This window comes from Sinocyclocheilus grahami, unplaced genomic scaffold (assembly GCF_001515645.1).
Source record: "Sinocyclocheilus grahami isolate Dianchi unplaced genomic scaffold, SAMN03320097.WGS_v1.1 scaffold77.1, whole genome shotgun sequence".
Classification (NCBI taxonomy): Eukaryota; Metazoa; Chordata; class Actinopteri; order Cypriniformes; family Cyprinidae; genus Sinocyclocheilus; species Sinocyclocheilus grahami.
Genome location: NW_015505256.1, coordinates 834603 through 853309, shown reverse-complemented (window position 1 = coordinate 853309; position 18707 = coordinate 834603). Strand labels below are relative to the sequence as shown.

Genomic DNA, 18707 nt, shown 5'->3' with positions numbered 1-18707 from the left:
TCGCTATGAGAAATAAGGCAACTTCGGCAAGCGGAGTGATACAAACGGTGAGACAGCTGTTGGAGTTCTGTTGGACTCTAATGTCACACTCTTATCAGTCAATCAGATTCGAGGACCAGAAAGAACTGTTGTATAAATATGTTATTCATTATAATAACAATGTTATTCATATATATATATATATATATATATAAATATTTATATATATATATTTTTTTCTCCTTCTAAATACAGACAGTTTGATACCATTATATTGGTAAGAACACCACAGAAAATGAAATACGTGAGCTTGCAAGGTATAAAAATGAACAAGATCCAGATCAATTGCCTAAAAAGGGCAAGTTAGAGTTGTCAAGTGGTCCGAAACACTCCTTGCCACCAGGCCATCTTTATTGTTGAGTCCTGAGTTTCACTTATCCACAGAACCTCAGTACAATTCAAATGTATCTTACCTGTCAGGCCTTCTGAATACAGATGCCAATGTGTGGGATGAATTTTTGCTCGAAGAAGACCGCTGCAACAGCAGAATTCACAGCAGGATCTGCAAATGAGATAAACGACAGAAGCTATTTATCTTACTGTGCTTGAAAATAACAAGCAGATAAATGTGCTTCATCTAAAATCCATCTGATGCCCGGTTATACTGACATGGATGAACATATTGTGGCATACGCTGACTTGAGAAGCTCCTGGACAATCGGGAGACATTTGACCATATGTACCGCCTCAAACCCACACCGACTCTACTGCCTAATGCTTTTCCTGGGCAAACTACATTCTTCTCCTGCTGTCTCATTAAACCGTTGTATCTTCCGGCTCAGCAACTGAACTATACTGTTATGCCATCTGTAAAAAATGCAGCTTCAGCCTTAGGCTGGGTTGGGTTAATAAGCGATCTAAACCACAACAGACACTTTTATTCAACATTTATCTTGTCTACATAAAAGAACCATGGCACCTGGCCCAAGAGCATATTTTGACTTTGTGGCCTAATGCTTCCTAAAATAAGATGTTTAATTTAATTGGCCCTGTAATAAGCCATTTAAAAATTTTAAAAGATGATGGAGCTGATTATCTGGATATTCGGGCATGTTTTATGGTGGGTCATATGGTGCAGAGATGTTTTTCAGTTTGGAAGCCCCTGAGGCAAAACCTGTTTACCACAAATTGGCCTTATAAAGACAGCAGGTGAAATTCTCCTGAGAAATACAGATAAGGTGTAATGTTTTCCATAAGGTTATCTCCCATATCAAGAGCTAACTAGCTAGCATTCAATCTTGCACGATTATGCTGGGTGGGCTCTGTGCACAGCTTGCCTTATGCATCAGGGAGCGAGGAACTGTTTGAGGCAAGAATATGAAATTAGATCATTATGGAGAGAAACAACTCCACGGCAAATATCTATTTCAATCAGCGGCTAGATGCGGAGGTTATCGATCAAAAACCACCATCATGGGTACTGCTTACTTCCAATTGAGTGCCATTTTCCAACGGAGGGCTGAAAATGAATATATGTGCAGTGCTTGCTTATGGATTAGAGTATTCTTCAAACCTCAGGATTATGAAGATTAAAGTACATTGCAATGAGAGAGACATTCAATTGCATGCCAGCATTCTCACTCAATATGGAGGATTGATGGTTTCCTCCAGTCCCGGGATTTACATATTCTACTGTTAAGAGTGATCGACTTCCTTTGCAACCGGTTACATTATTATAAGACTGGAAATGAAAGATGGAGATGAAGCCACAAAGTCAGCATCCGTTCAACACCCACCCACCCAACTTATTAGGATGAACAAAGAATTAAAAAAATTCAAGCCCCCATTTTTTCCCGTAGAGTCTTTGGGATGATGAGAGGAAGAAATGTCTGAAGGTTGGTTTAATGAGACAGCAGAGAGGATTGTGGGTATTCAGCCTGATCTTATGAGAATGTGTAGGTAATGTTTAAATGTACACTACGTGTAAGTCGTGGTCTAATGGTTAGAGAGTCGGACTCGTAATATTTAATATTTAATATTAACTCGTAATCCAAAGGTTGCGGGTTCGAGTCTTGTACCGGCAGGGATTGTAGGTGGGGGGAGTGAATGTACAGCGCTCTCTCCCACCTTCAATACCACGACTGAGGTGCCCTTGAGCAAGGTACCGAACCCCCAACTGCTCCCCGGGCGCTGCAGCATAAATGGCTGCCCACTGCTCCGGGTGTGTGTTCACTGCTGTGTGTGTGCACTTTGGATGGGTAAATGCAGAGCACTAATTCCGAGTATGGGTCACCATACTTGGCCACATGTCACGTCACTTTACCATTCAATAGTCTGGGGTCATTTTTTTATTAATTTTTTAAAGAAATTCATAATTTTATTTGGCAAAGATGCATTGAATTAAAAAAGGAAAATGAAAACATTTTAAAAGAATACTGAAAAAAAAGTATATTAAGCATCACAACTACTTTGATGATTCAATACTGATGATAATAAGAAATACTAAGCACAAAATTAGCATATTAGAATCATTTCTGAAGGAGCATGAGACACTGAAAACTGGAGTAATGACTGCTGAAAATACAGCTTTGCCATCACAGGAATAAATGACATTTGACATTGAAATAACATTTAAAAATATTAATGGTTTTATAGTACTGATCAAATAAATGCAGCACTGGTGAGCATAAGAGTATTTTGGAAACATATTCAGTTATATTTGATTAATAATCTCATACCTGAACCTAACAACAATATAAAAAATGCTACTATAAACCTTTTTTTTTTTTTTTAAATACATTTTCTACAATATTCTACAAACTTAAAATGATTCATAAAAAACCTGTACATCTCTAAAGCTGTTCATATATGCAATGATTACTTTTCAGAAGCAGTAATGCATTAAATTATTTAGCCTTCAGTGTCTATACAACATTTTATATTTATGTGATTTATGTGTATTGCAACCACACCATACCACAAATATCTCTTATGAGATCATGTTGGGCCACAGGAAGTGAGAGTCTCTTTCTGTAGCTGTGGAGTTGATGGTTGACTCTGGAAGCTGTGAGCAGGTCATCAGTGCAGGGCTCTCAGTGGCTTTAAGGCCTTTAGAGGGCTTTTTGAGGCAGACAGGGAATGCCTGAGATTGATTCGGTACAGAAAGACTGCCCACCACTAGAGGATAAGTCATAGAAGAGACCCATAAGCCTACTATGCTCAGTAGAATATAGCCTACTCACCCCCGTCTACTCATATCCATCCAACATAAATATACTTGTTTCTTCTCTGGCTCAACCATGTGACAGTCACAGAGGTCATAGCTGGCATCTTTCTCTTGCCTTTTTTTGTTATACGAACAGATAATGAAAGATCTTTCCTTTGTTACAATTCCTGAGGTGGGCGTTAGAACCGAAATGTTCATTCTTGTAAATGACTTGTGAACATTCTTTTCTTTTTTTTTTTTCTTCTTCCCACCCACGAGCAAGAGTAATCCACCATGTGAGGACTTGCAGAGCTGGTAGAGAGAGTGCAAAAGAGAGAGCAAGCAACATGGAAATCAAGGAGGATTAATTAGAGCACAGACCTAATGAGGATTCTCACAGGAGCGGACATTATCGAAGGAGCAAATGTGTTTAGCTACCTTACAAAAGAATAGAAGGGAGGAAGGAAAAGGGAAAAGAAAAGGAAGTGGAAGATGTAGAATGAAAATAAAATAAGAAAAGGAGGAAAAAGCATTTTGTGATGAGTTCCTGTGTGTTCTCACTAATTCTCACTACTACTACTACTACTACTAATAATAATAATAAAACAATAAGTCTTGTTATTATTATATCTTAAATTATTATATAAATTACATAAGTGCTGTTCCATGAATCATCCAAAAATCGTGTCACAGCCATGTGAACACAGCCCTGCTCATATTCAGACCAACAGCATGACTGCTTTTATACAACAAATATTTAAGAAACAACAGGCTAATATTGAATAACCTACTTTTTACACTCGATATCGTCTATTTTTGTTCCACCTTTACGCTTTGCGTGTCTCCGAGCACCGTTTTTGCAGTGACGTTACTGAATGAATCAACATTTTTGAAGGATCCATTAAGTGAATGACTCAAATGACTCGTTCATAAAGACAAACTCGTCGCCACCTATAGGTAACGATATAACTTGCAAAAATAAATATCACTAAAAAATCGGACAGATTTAAAGAATAGTAACACAAATAGTAGGCTATAAATAAATAAATAGATATATAAATACATACATAAATAAATACATGTGCCTGTGAGTTTGTTTTGTGTCTCTAGGTGTTTGCTCAGATGAGATGGTCCTCACTGCAGAACACAAGATCCAGGGGTTGAGGTTGGATCCAGATCCAACTCCTCCCACCTTACATATACCTAAACCTACCCGTCTCTACCCCCTGATTCCTAACCCCACCCATCTCCTACCCTAAACCTACCCATCTCCACCCCCTAGATGTGGATCCAACCCCACCCCCTGGATCTTTGTTCTGCAGCGAGGGGCTACTGGCTCAGATTCGCTTTTCTGTCAACATGACTCAGCCTCCTCTTGCGGACTAGAGTTCCCTCTTCCCTCTATGCTTTGTGTAACTATCATTCACCAATTTGGAATGAGTGTGTGTTTTTGTTGGTCTGTTTTTTTTCTTCTTCTTCTCAGCTTCTCTGCCACTTTCATCTTTTTCCATCTTTTGTTCCTAGCACTTATACAAATTCCCGCTCGTTATCCCATCAAAGCTTAGCCACCTTTGTGTTTCCAATACCGAGCAATAGATGAGTAAGAAAACACTCGCCCCCTCGTCTGCCTGGAGAAATTAAAAAAATAAACGATTAAACACATTTGGCTGATTTTTGGCACGATTCACTCCTGCATTTGACTAGTTTCAAACTGAAAAACACTTAGCAGTTATTATTGCTTTTTACTATTTCTGAGTGCTGTTGTGTTATAGTGTTGTTAGAGAAAGCCTACACCTGCAGTCAGCTGAGAGTTTGCAGAGCATTAATGGAATTGTCTGCAGAACCTTTTTCGTCTTTAAACTGCATTAGTAACTTGAGAGTAACACTGTGGTTGGGTTTAAGTAGAGTCTAACTCCATTTACAGTGCAATGCAAGGTACGTGTTTAGTTGAAGCAAGCAGAATATTACATCTCCATTGTGTATTTATTTACAGTGTAGCAGTCCCTGTTTGATGTAAATGGGAATGATTTTGTTTTAGCTCAGCTGAACAAAATTTGCTTTTCACTATGTGGTGCATTGAGAGACAAACTAATTGGACTAAAATCAGTAAAAGGTCCCCTAATAAAAACTGAAGCATTTGTGTTAGAAAGCTTGCCGAGGTAAATTAAGTGAAATATGTTCATCTGAAACACACAAGTGTGTGCGAGTGCATGTAAAGAAAAAAGGAATCTAACGACCCATTTCCTGGTGGGTAAGCCTTGAATGAGATAATAGGCTTGCGGTAGATTATTTATTAAATGTTAATTAACTCAGGCTTAATGTTGTCGGGTTTTTTTCCCCTTCCAAAATGAATGTTTTTGTTTAAATTATAAGTAAACAACAGAGATAAGCAAAAAGGCTTGTTTGCCCATAGCAATGTCCATTAGAGCGTGTAAAAAGGAAACAGCAGACCACACTTCATGGACAGTAAAAAAAAGAGTGAGATTTCATTGAAAAATTAAGGAATATCTGAAAGTGCAAATGGGCATGGCATTTTCATAAAACTGTATTTATAATATACTGTATATATATATATATATATAGGGTAGGGTAGTTGTTTTTCCTGACAGCAGAGCATTTGCAATGAATGTGTTATCATTATAATGTTAACGGTTTATGTTTATGCTTTGCTGGCTCTTTGTCTCAGTGGTCTTGGACTTTACTAGCACCTCTTAGCATGGATGCATGAAGTTTGCTCATTAACCGCTGCTGCTTCACACTGGAGCTGATTGTTTATGCTTTGTTTCTTTTTGATGATTTTCTTTTTCTCTCAAACTACACAACAATAAAATTGACATTCTTGGATTCATCCCAATGAATCTGCATGTTGTTGGCAGTTCATGCTGATGCCCTGCTGGCTGCTTCATTGTTTGTTGTGTTGTGTTGTGGCTTTTTGTGGTGCGGTGGTTCAAGCAGGCACTGCTTGTTTGGACATTGTTTTTCCCCACTGGTACTTGTTCTGTTTGCACTGGTGGATCACACACATGCTGATCCACACAAGCTCTATGGTTATGCTGTGTCTTTAACAGCTTTTTCAAGCACACAGTCATCATTCACACATTAGCATACACATACAAACACATGCACAGATGTACACATACACATAAACACATTCAAAAGCAGCAGCAACAAGTAAACTCAAGTGTAAATAAATAAATGCTGATTATTTGGGGGGTGAACTACAAGAGCAATCAAAAGTAAATACTTTTCATTCACCATTGCCTACTCACAGCAAAAATAACAGCATATGCAAATGGAAAATGAATGTCACAAAGTACAAGTTCTGCTCAAATGCCGTGCCTGGATGCTCTTGGTCAGGGAATGTCCTTTGTGATGGTCTGTAAAAAGGCTGTAACAGTTTCCTGGGAGACTGTGTGCTCTCAGGAATAAACTCAGTAAGCCATTTGTCCTGTAGAAAATGCCAGAGCTTTTAAGCAGCAAAAGCTAGAGCTGTAGTCAAGTCCAGCTTTGTCGAGTCCAAGACAAGTCCAAGACCAGGACTAGTCGAGACCGAGTCAAGACCGAGTCCAAAGAGGTTCGAGTCCAAATCAAGTCCAAGTCCAAAAGTTTCGAGTCCAAGTCAAGACTGAGTCCAAATGAGAGAAAAAAAGGATCCTCTTCAAGACCACATACTTAACTATTGATAATGTATGTGATGCGAGAGACAGCATATCTCCTATTCTAAGAAAATAATTTTACATTATTTGTAATGATCAAAAAGCATGTGCAAAGTAACAACTCTGTAGGACTGGGGTCTCCTAACTAGATCCCGGAGGGCCAATGCCCTGCAGAGTTTAGCTCCAACTGGCCTTAACACACCTATCCTATTATAGCAGACATATCCACTGATTTGCATTGATTTTGCCTTTCTAATAGTCCTGCACGATATGAGGAAATTCTGCTATGTGTGATAACAGTGGAGTTTTTTTTTTTTTTTTTTTGCAATGATGATTACTTGTGACAAATAAATGAATAATTAACTCTGCATATTAGGGCCAACAAATAAAACTACATTTTTTTTGTTTGTTTTTTTTGTTTGTTTTTTTTGTTTTTACAGCGGTGAGCATTACAACCAATAACCGGACTCTAGTACTACAGCCCTAGCAAAAGCATTAAAAAATCTACAGAGGAAATATCTCACTACTTGGCATCTGAGCCTCAGCAGCTTATAACATTCAGAATAATCACTGTGCCAAGTCATTTTATTTGAATTATTAAGTATCCTGAATATACAACAACATGTTGACACATGCTATTACTCTATTTACTGGCAACAGTTCAACAGTTATCTTTCCCAGCATCCTTTGAATCCAAATGCCAAGTATGTCTCTAAAAATTAGGGCTGTCATTTCATAAAAAAAATAAAACAATTGAATAAATTACACAATATGCTGATTAATCACTCTAATTTATTACAACCATAATAATTAACATTAACCAAGTTTAATAAATGTAGTAAAATTATTATTCATTAATGATTTTTTTTACTTGTATTTTAAATTACGCATTGCATTGTGTTGCATTTTAGGGTTAAAGTAAATGTCCATAAACTTGTCTTAGCAAAAAATTACCATTACCTTTTCCATTTTTTTCCTTGGATATTTTTATCTTACGGTGTAACCATATACAACCCTATTTTAAAGTGTTATGCTGTACATTGTTACATTTATAATATTTCATCAACCAAATATCTGACATTAGGAAGTTCTTGTAGTAATTAGGTAGCTCAGGTAATGACAAAGTTCACACATTCCCAGAAGAGCCAGTCCTGTCACGGTCAGACAGAGCTGGATCAGGCAGGCATTCTGCTAGAAACTCAGACGTTTGTATTCCAAATGTCACAAGCCTCTGCAGGGAGTTTGGATTCCCAAATCATGTCTACGCACAGGGTCAGTCGAGGGCCTTCAAAACGCCCGTCCACTTCTGCTTGATTTAACAGAGAGAGCTGAATAGACACATACAGACACTTACTCACACATACACAGTCCAGATGAAGGTGAGAAAAAGAGAACAGTGTTCATATTTATCCATATTTAATTGATGACTATTCTCTAATAAATCCAGATGGACAAAAGCAGAATCCAAATATTAGAGTTTAACTGTGAATCTGCAAATACAATCAACTCACAGGAGGTGTAAATAAAGAGGGGCTTCTTGAATCTGTAATCCTCTTTCTGTCTCTTTGGGTTGTAGCCTTTTGCTGCTTAGCAGCTGGCCCAATTAGTTTAAGCATCAGATTTGCACATCATTATGTGTGACATATAATAACCGCATCCAGATTAATACAATACCATGGCTGCCAGGTTAGAAATGTAATTTAAATGTAAACAATGCAAATAACAGAGTACAATAGGTTCACTTTGAAATCAATTGCACTCATTTTTACAAGGTTTGCACACAACTCCACTTATTACGCTATTAATATAAAGAGAGATTCAAGTTTATAGATGGCTTTTTAAATTTTTTATATGTAGGTTATACAATGCAACAGAATTCAGCACAAACTTCTGCTATGTAACTTCACTACACTCTTGCAGATCTTACTAGAAGAAAATCTTACTAAACATGGTCCCCTCAAAGAGGCACAGACATAAATAATTTAAGGACTGCCATAATCTTTTTATTTATTCAGTGCTCTATCTTTACTTTCTTTACATCATCTTGTCTTGTCATAATATGGAAAGTCACCTGCAGCACTACATCTCAAACAGCTTTTAAACTCTGCATGCAAACTCTTTATTATTTTTATATAGATGAAGCTGGAAAAAAAAAATTTCCCCCAGCCTCTCCTAATTTATGCATTTCTGTAGCTCTAACATGTGACCTTTCTGTCCAGTCTGTCTCTCTCTCTCTCTCAGATAAAGTCATAATGTTGTCCCATGCTGAAGAACAAACACTTGACCTGAGGGAACTTCTTGAATTCATAACAGATTTTTTTGATCAAAGTTAAGCGCTGAATTGACCCACAGCATTCCCAGAGAGCCGCAGCTGAACTAAATGCCATACATTGTAAAATGTCTAATTTCCATTCAGTATCTTAACTGCATAGTTCAAAATAATGAAGATTCCATCAACTTCATGTCATTCTAAACCTGTCTTTTTTTTCTTTTCTTTTCTTTTCTTTTTAAATAAACACAAAAGGTGACATTTTGAATACTTTTACTTTGTAGTTCTTCACCATTTTTCTGGTCAGAGAAGGGCACACTGCTAAAAGCTGAGCTCTGAAGAGCCGTTTAGGAATACTAACAGCTTGTATCAGTTGTTTGTGAAGACGGTCACATCAGAACCCCAGAGCCCAAACATTTATCCAGTGGATAGCCATCTCTCTCAAGTTGACAATGAAAACGCTGCTTTCAGCTTTCATCTTATTTGAGATTCCTCACTCGGATTCTAATCTGAAACATAATCTTCAACATGCTTTCATTCTCTACCATAATGTGACTTGCCATGCCAATGATAAAGCTGACAAAGATAAAAAAAAAAAAACATTGTTTTAAATAATAACAGATGAGAAGATATGCGAAGGAGACGTGTGTACATACGTGTTTGACATAAGTTAACAACTGTAATGGTTTATATAAGGAAATTAGAGGAAAATTATCACATTTTCTGTACTTTTTGGTTGCAAGGGCATATGTTTATTTATTTGTTTATTTTTTTTAAATAAGTTATATTCTTGTTTTGGCAGTTTAAATGTACAATAGCAAAGTATTGACAGCATCCAAAACTTTTGAGACATATAACTTTGAGAACTTGTCAGAACTCAAAGTGACAGAATAGTTATCAACTTTGCCCAAGAAAGACCTGTTTAAAAAGCAAATGTATTTTTATTGAAATCCAGGACTAATAAAGGTGAGGTAATTATCATAAAAGTATGTAGTATAAGTGAAACAGCATCAATGTTGCAGTGTAAAATGTACTCATTTCACTTTTTTACTGATTTGTGTGCGTATGTGCTGGACATTTTGTTAGAAATCACACAGAACAGAATGAAACCTTATTAATGCTAAATTAGGTAAAAGTGTTAACTACGTTGAATACAGTACATGTGATGGTGTTGAACATATTATAATTTATTACAAATAAAATCAACCTATGAATTCCATGAAATCAGTATTGTATGAACTTCGAACAATTTGCAGTCATATATTTTTCTAAAGATGTTCATATTAAAAGTGATTTGCTTTTTATTTATATGAGACAGTTCTATTATATCATTTTAATGACATCTTTCAGTCGCGCAGGTTTTTCTTTTCTTTTTTTATTTTGCCAATAATCTAGTTGATGAGGCTGAAAAATGATGTTCCTCTGGTGGTGAAGCATTTGCATCTGACTGCAGTGTTGACACTATGACTGACAGACAGGCACTATGTGGCTAAACAGCTGATTGAACCTTCACTTCTCAACAATGTGTACGGTTAGATCAATGACTGTTGACAGATACGTCCCGGCCGAATCATTGATTTCTTCCAAAGGCCGGAGATTCATCTTGAAGTCTCTAAGATCAGTATAAATCTGTGAATCTTTCTAAAGAAGTTGCCTGGTGTGAGGATGTAGACTGACTGAGAAGGAATCAGTGACTTGATTAGATAGATAGATAGATAGATAGATAGATAGATAGATAGGTATCACTCTTCCTCTGTTTTGTCTCCCATAATTCCACCTTCAGCCTCATGCTATGTTGTCCATCTGACAATTATGCAAATGGTGGGCATAAGCAGACGCAGAGAACTGAGGAATCCATAATCAGAGTGATTTTATCTGACTGTGTGCAGAAATGACTAGGCAGGTGGTAATGATGATTAAGGCTGTGCTTCACTCAGTCCGCAGAACCCGTGGTGGAACTTAATGGGGTGAAAAGCTTACTTTGGGCCCCGAAACAAATTATTGGCCCGGCAATCAATAGGGTTAGTGAATGAAATCTAATGGCCTCTGCTTCACTTCTTATAATAAAAGTGAAGAAATGCATTGATTTGCCTCCTCACAGGTGTTTTTTTCCTCCTCTTATTGATTTCAATTAACAGAGAGTTTACTGAAACTTGAAAGGGCAAAGCATGTTGTGTACATTCCGAAATTGTGCCATTCGAGAGAGACTTTTAGCATAGCGGTACTACATTCTTTAGCGCAAATTCTGCCTTCAATTTGCTGTCACACCAAGTGTGAAGAGTGTATTGCAACTGTGTGCATTTTATTCCTTCACCGGGGTTTTCACAGTCCAGGTTTATTGTATGCATGCGTCATGTCGTTTTTCATTAAACTATTCAGCCTGAGGGGGAAAAAAAACAGATCTCATGTGACAACCACAGACATTTTGATGTTGACATAATCAACGCAAAATGAAGTCAAATAAACAGACAGGGTACAAAACAAGAAGCGACTGTGACTCTTTCTCAAATTCAGTCCATGATCAGAGGTCCCTGAGTGCCATACAGATGTGCACTAAAAACAGTGACTAGTGCTACTGAGTGACACATTATGGAGTGTTTAGAATCTATTTAAAAATACATTAGAGTAGGATTCATATTTCTATATGACAGGCTGAGAGAAACAGAGAGGGAAACAACTTTGCACCGGAACCAGAGCTGTTAGTTCATGTTAAATGTAATTTTCCTTATTTGCAAATGCAATGGCTCATGCCGTACTTTCAGCACACATTACTGCTTCCTCTTCCCATTGTCTTAATAATGGTTTCTGGACAATTTATGTGAGCATCCCCAGATAGTTTTTCCATTTTTCTTTCCAGAAAATTTCGCTGCCCCTATTGTACGACTCCTTTTTAAAATTCTGCTTTTTCCGTCTGCAATATAATTTCAAGGATTTAGACAGAATGGTTTGCTTGGCAATGCTAACAGCCATAACAATAACCTCCTCCTGTGCCAGGCTCTGGGCGACTACAGATAATAGCACCCGATTTCCAAAATGTCTGAGCAGACAACTTGGCATGATAGACCACAACAGCCGACACATGGTCCAAACTCGACTGAAAACTCTTAATCGGAGAGAGGTAATTAAACACTACAAACCACGAGGAGGAACAGCAGGAAAACAGTAAGGGCAAAATCCACGGAATCTCCTGAGATTCATCCTGTTCAGGCCCTGTAGATAACATGAGCATCAAAGGCTCCCCTGCTGTGACCTCAGAAGGACGGACGCCATTTCACTGGCCTACTAAACCACAAAAGGCTCAGAGAGAGAGACTTCACACTTTTAAAATTCAAGCAAGGTAAACCACTGCAGTACGCTTGGAAAATCAAGCATCACATATCTGCAATTAATTAGTGTATCATTACCAATAAACTAATTTATGTGCATATTTGACCTTTTAAATTAATTCTCCTTCTTTTTACCTGCCAATAATGCTAACAAATGTGACAAAAAAAAATTCACTCTGCACACCAGTGATCATTAGCAAGACGCTGTGCAAAACACAGAGAGGATTTGGGTTGCTTATTTAATTTGCACCTCTGACAAATGGAAAACATATCTGTCAAGCACAAGATCACACAAACACGCATTTATATATAGTTGGTGGCCTAATTTGCACTGGGAGACTTCCTCATTAACCAATCCAGGCTGCTATGTTTTAGTTGAAGTATAAAAATAGAGGATAAGTTACTATTTTATCTAACTTTAGAGCCAAAGATGAGGACAACTGATGGATGCTAGTGCATAGTAATGCTAATCCTTATTTCAACATATTGATTTCTTTCTCCTTAAAGGGCTAGTTCACCCAAAAATGAAAACTGTGTCATTTAATCACCCTCATGCCATTTACTTTGCATCATTTACTCACCCTCATGGTGCTCCAAACCTGTATGACTTACTTTCTTCTGTGGAACACAAAATAAGTTCTGAAATTGTGTGAAATGTATGATTAGTCACACGTGAATTAAAAAAAAAGTGTTGTAAGGGAAACAGGTCAATTTAGCTCAAAGGGAATCATTTAAGATTTTAAAGGGAACTCCACCAATAATATGTAAGGGAATTAGGACAGAATCACTGTTTTACGGCTGATCACTGAGACGGCCAGCGATTCAGTGAACGAGCCGTATGACATCCCCTTAAGCTATTCAATAGTTATTAACAATACATACACAATAAATGATTAAGACCTGATAAGTCACATGTAGGTTACATACATAATATGGAGTTATATATATAGCAATGATTAGTTGCTTGAGTCCTTTTAGTGTAATTTAGGTGCATGGAAAGGCAGTTTCTGTGCCAGTATGTGAACATAAGGACATGTTCTGTGAATGTATGAAGACCAGAGGTTAAGAGGTCTCTCATAAGGAATTTCAGTCTGTTCTCTGTCTCAGAGGTGGGGGGAAAAGTCAATCCGAAGAGCTCGTGATCACTACCACATGTTTCCATGTGACGGTCACGTTATGCATCTCTTTTGACCATTATTCTTGATAACTTCCCCCCAAAATTGACAATCTCCTTGGAATTGTCAATAAGTGTTCTTTTGTTTAAATGCTGTGAGCTACTCAAAGCTGCTAGTTGGTTCAGGCTTGGGGCCAGGATCTGATTTATGAACATCCTGTTGTCTTGGGCCTCTGTGGAATTCGTCTCATGTTTCAACCATGTTTTGACCAAATCTTAGATTGTCTGATTCGGTCTGATATCCTACAGTGTTCATGAGTAAACGTGGCAGCTGTTTACTTCAAGCTGAGCAACTGAATGCTATCAGATATTTCCCTCAAGTAAAAGTAAATACAACAAGCTATTCACTCCAAATTACTGCATTTACATAAACTAGTCTGAAATGGTCATGATTTCATTGTAGTGTAACTTGGCCTAACAATAAGATGGCTAGCAACTGTATTCTTGCTTCACTGTTTCAAGCATGGGGTGAACAGAACACAGTGTGATGCCTCCAAGGCCAATCTATGTGCTTGCAGTGGTGTACAACTGCTCTCTGCTGTGCTTTGACATTCGGAATTGTGGCTTGTCAGAAAACCACCCCCTCTTAGATCTCTATGTTAATGTTTAATATGAGGGTTCCCACTGGGCCTGGATGTGTCAGGACATGATTTAGACTTAAAGTTGTTGTTTTAACCTCCACACCAGCCATTACTGTAGTGTGGCCTTGTGTCTGGTTAAGGAAAGCAGTTATTCACTGAAAATCCAGTCTGCAGAGTTCATGTGCCTGACTTGTGAATTAATTATTTGAGTCAGTAGGAGTCAAATATTTTCAATGACTCGTTGTTCCAGTTCACAAAACCAGTCTGAAAGATTCATCAAACTGATCTGATCTAGAATTATTTCTCTTCTTCTCTGAATTTCATTTCTGCTCTAGCCTGTGTAGTAATCTATTATATACTTGAACTTGGCATTGCAAACATTGTGGATCTTATGATAAAATGCTTATGATGTTCCTCATTTTGGGAAATGAGGATAAAAGTGTCTGCTAAATGCAAGTGTAAACTCAATGATCCGGTTGAAATGGTTATTAGTGATGGGAAGATGAGATAATTTTACTTGATCTTTGAATCTCATTCAGCAAAATGAACAAAAAGTCATTTTATTTATTTGAGTGAAGTTATGTTGTTAAATTTTCAACATCCAAATTCCCCAAACAAGTTAAAATGTGTAATCTTTGATCATATTCCCAAATAGGAAATCATTATAATGAAGCCAAAGATAAATTATGGGACATAAAAGATTAGTTCAGTTCAAATTTATTCAGTTATATAAATTATTCGACTAAAGGTGAGGATTTTTAGGGAATAATGATTTAAATTTAGGTCACTACATTGTATGGACTACTTTTAGGATGTGAAACATACTGTGTACAGTTGAAGTCAAAAGTTTACATACACCTTGCAGAATCTGCAAAATATTAATTATTTTACCGAAATAAGAGGGATCATACAAAATGCATGTTATTGTTTATTTAGTACTGAACTGAATAAGATATTTCAGATAAAAGATGTTTACATATAGTACACAAGGGAAATAATAGTTGAATTTACTTTTTGTAATTTTAAGATCAGGGTAAATTTAACTTATTTTGTCTTCTGGGAAACATGTAAGTATCTTCTGTAGCATTTGAAGGGCAGTACTAAATGGAAATTTTAATCTAAATTTAGGCAAAATAAGAAAAATGTACACATCTTCATTCTGTTCAGATGTTTTCTTTTGAACTGGTTCATTTTTATAAATTCAGCTATTATTTTCTCCTGTGGACTAAATGTAAACATTTTATGTTTAATATCTTATTCAGTTCAGTACTAAATAAACAATAACATGCATTTTGTATGATCCCTCTTATTTCGGTAAAATAATTAACATTTTGCAGATTCTGCAAGGTGAAATTTTTGACTTCAACTGTATATGAATTTATGATTCTTTTGCATTGTTGAAGCTTAGTTATGAGCCAGTTAAATTCTGTTTTGGTTAATTTGGAGCAATTTTTTATACTGTAAAAGAATCTGAAACAACACACATATAAAAAAGAGAAGTGTTTGACATGTTTATACATGAATCACAATTGCGGAAAACAAAATATCACATAGCAGGATGTTGATTCTCTCGCACAGATGGCAGAAAACAAGACAAGCACCGACTGGCAACATTTGTAAACAGCCAGATTAAAACTTTTCAAATGACAAAAATACAGAAAGATGAATATTAAACATCTCAGTGGAGTACTAAAAAGTAAAATAAAGAAAAAAGTCATTTAGATTGTGCATCCATTAAATCAAAAGCCATTGCAATCCAGTAACAGGTAAATGCCTGTGCTAAAACTAGCTGACCTGCGCCCCCTAGACCTTTCTTGGCCATAAGAGCATCTCGGATGAAAGAACGCATCCTTGCCCTTGTAAGTGCAGCAAGCACCTTGTCTTGTTGGGCACAAATTGGGCTCTGATGCGACCTGTTTTAGTTTGTAGGTATTCTCTGCTGCCACAACCTTTTGACCTGCCCTTTCTCAGCGACGATGGCTGCCGATGACTCGCGCTGAATCCAAATCAGCTCGGGCTGACAGGGTCTTCAGGGGCCCGATATAGAGTTTAAAACAAGAGCAGCCCAGTTTATAGCATTAGCCCCTTTAAAAGCAATTAGTGTGATTGATCTGGGGAGAGTGCATTTGAAGAGGAGGAGAACTGCAGACACAGAAGAGCTAATTATTTCTAAATTATGGACAAAGTCAGCATGGATGAAATGAATGGCACTCTGGTGGAAAAAGGGAAATTTACACCTAGGCTGACCCTGCTGTGACCCTGATATGTTTACTCTTAATGAAAAGAAGTTAGAGAGATAGAGAGAGACAGGGAGAAACGTCGCGTCTGGCAGGTAATTGCTGGTGGTAATCAGGGATGCGTAAAGAAGGGAGGTGACCTTTGGCATTTCAACTGCGCCAGTTGAGTTCAACAGTCAAACACTCAGTGACCATGAAGACTGAGTCAAACTAATTACTTCAGCATGCTTGTGCTTGCAGATAAATGAACATGTGCACAATGAACATACACATTTCAGTCTTCAATTATGAGACTTTGGAGAGCCAGAGTTATATGAGCGTTGGGCGAAAGGTATATTCTATTAACCAATGATACACTACATTAGAAAAATAAAAAGAAGGAGAAGAACAAAAGCTATTTAAATATTTATATTTTTCTCAGTAAGCCTACAGTTGAAGGTAAAGTTCTACATGATTATTATTAATATAATTTTTTTTACATTGTTCAATTTGTGTTGTTCTACTCTGTTATGATTCTGTTATGTTTGCTGTTATATAGCACAATATATATATATATATATATATATATATATATATATATATATATATATATATATATACTGTATACATCTTTAGTCATATAATGCAGGTCAGGATTAAAAGCAACATACTGACAGTTATTTTCCCACTAAACCAAAGACCAGAGTGCTATTTTATGCAGTTACCTAATTACCTTGTGAAAACATTGTATGTGTTAAATGTGATGTTTTTCAGTCTGGCTTCAGCAAGACAACGCCTGAAGGCCTAGGGAATTATGGGTAATATGCAGCGCTGAGACAATTTCATTACAGCAGTTCTCTCATCCATAACAGTGGTGGAATAAATGGATCAAACAGATGAACACTGTGATCCTCACTGTCAACTACGGCTAGGCTGCCTTGACAAATTATACGTGTTCCTGATGCATGTTTCACACTTTAAATGTTTCAAAAACCCACATGACCGGAACACTGGAACATCATGATGTTCTGAACAACTCAACCAGGAAGAAAACAAATAATTGACCAAAAACATGATTCTTTAAATAAATTGTTATCATCTTTTTATGTGTTATTCTGAAAGACATGGCTTTATGGTTATGAAACATGCATGACTGGAGATGCATCCAAACACGTTTGTCATATTTTGACATCCTTAACACAAGAATTTAACAACTGAATAGCTTAGAACATCAATCTCCAAATTGAAAAATTCAATGACAAGCATCTGACAAGAAACTTTTCTCAATGCATACAAATACAACAAATACAAATATTCCTTATAATGGATACAATCTAGTTACTAACTGAAATCAACGTCATATTCTGCTATACAACACAAGTGTCTGTGATCGGATAGGTCACTGGGAGGTGTCTAGATGTCCCGTGGAGGAATATTTCCCGCATCACACCACCTTCCCCTCCCTTCCAGGTTTTCTCTGCTAGACGCATCAATACCGAAGCCAATGAGACATGGAGGAATGGCTGTCTGGTTGGGCAGCCACACAGCTGATTGAGATGACCATATGTCTTGTTTTAAACACTGTGCTCAGTGCCTTCTGAGTTAATCGAAGGTGCTGCCCTTCACTCTCTGTCAACAAGTATGTGAGTGTGTGGCTTAGTTGATAGCTACAGATAAATTAGTCTGAAACATTTACAAGTTCAGTCATTTCTATGAGTAGCACGCTGCTTGTTTCAGAAAAGCAGCAGGCACTGGTACCAGGTGTTGGTTAATCTGCTTCTAACAAGGCTGTCAGAATTAACACATTAATGCATGTGATTGATTTTTTTTTTTAATGCTGGTAATGAATTGATTCAATTTGACATCATAAAGGTTTAATTCTGCTAAATTCACACCTCTAAAACAATCAGAAAATATAAAACCAATTAGCTTTTAAATTAATTTAAAGAAAGACAGCACAAACTTACTTTCAAACTTTGCAAAAAATTCACAGACTTACACAAACTTAAGATGAAAATGAAAATATTTTTAGTTGTTTTGGAGAAACCACCTCAGATATGTTTTATGTAGGCAGTAGTAGTAATACAGGCTACATACATACTTACATAATGTTCAGGAAATGCACATTTACGTTACAGACATGGACTTATTTATTTCTCATTAAAAATCAATCAGTATATTTCAAAATTAATGGGTTTTTTTTTCAAGGTGAGTGAAACACTCATCAATTAATGTCATGGCTAAAGAAGATGTTTTAAGAGGGCTGACTTCAGTCATTTGAAAATTCTGAGTAAATATATT

At 36.8% G+C, this 18707-nt stretch overlaps 1 long non-coding RNA gene across 1 annotated transcript in view; it reads right to left on the bottom strand.

Moving 5' to 3' along the window:
• Positions 1-445: 445 nt before the first annotated feature.
• LOC107586064 (uncharacterized) overlaps positions 446-18707 on the bottom strand; it is a 98041-nt gene continuing 79779 nt past the window's right edge. Inside the window, exon 3 of the long non-coding RNA XR_001609314.1 lies at positions 446-541. This is a non-coding gene — a long non-coding RNA (uncharacterized lncRNA). The remainder of the gene's footprint in view (positions 542-18707) is intronic.